Source organism: Hyla sarda, unplaced genomic scaffold (genome assembly GCF_029499605.1).
Source record: "Hyla sarda isolate aHylSar1 unplaced genomic scaffold, aHylSar1.hap1 scaffold_426, whole genome shotgun sequence".
NCBI classification, from domain to species: Eukaryota; Metazoa; Chordata; class Amphibia; order Anura; family Hylidae; genus Hyla; species Hyla sarda.
In genome coordinates this window covers 157,444-158,245 of record NW_026610441.1, presented here as the reverse complement: position 1 = coordinate 158,245, position 802 = coordinate 157,444, and positions in this window count along the sequence as shown.

The window sequence follows — 802 nt, the reverse complement described above, 5'->3', positions numbered from 1 at the left end:
ACCCGGAGACCTCTGATGCACTTCCTGACGCTGGTCCCTCCACACCTGGTCGCTGGCTCTCCCTGCCCCCCGCGGACCTGATTCGGGGGGCAGGTGTTGGGGTTCTCCTCTCCTCGCTCATGCCTGAACACACGCTCTCCCTCTGGGGAAGGAAGAACGTTGTCCGGCACAGATGACACGGCAGAGCTCAGAGCGCACACACACCAAACAATCCAGCAAACGACTTCCTCCACACTCAGCAGACTCACAGGAAGATGCTCCCTCTAGTGGCCAGACTCCAGAGCTGTACTCACTACTCTGCTGGGGAGATCACTGTGTACATACATTACATTACTTATCCTGTACTGATCCTGAGTTATATCCTGTATTATACCCCAGAGCTGTACTCACTATTCTGCTGGTGAGGTCACTGTGTACATACATTACATTACTTATCCTGTACTGATCCTGAGTTATATCCTGTATTATACCCCAGAGCTGTACTCACTATTCTGCTGGTGAGGTCACTGTGTACATACATTACATTACTTATCCTGTACTGATCCTGAGTTATATCCTGTATTATACCCCAGAGCTGTACTCACTATTCTGCTGGTGAGGTCACTGTGTACATACATTACATTACTTATCCTGTACTGATCCTGAGTTCTATCCTGTATTATACTCCAGAGCTGTACTCACTATTCTGCTGGTGAGGTCACTGTGTACATACATTACATTACTTATCCTGTACTGATCCTGAGTTATATCCTGTATTATACTCCAGAGCTGCACTCACTATTCTGCTGTCTGGGTTTCGCAC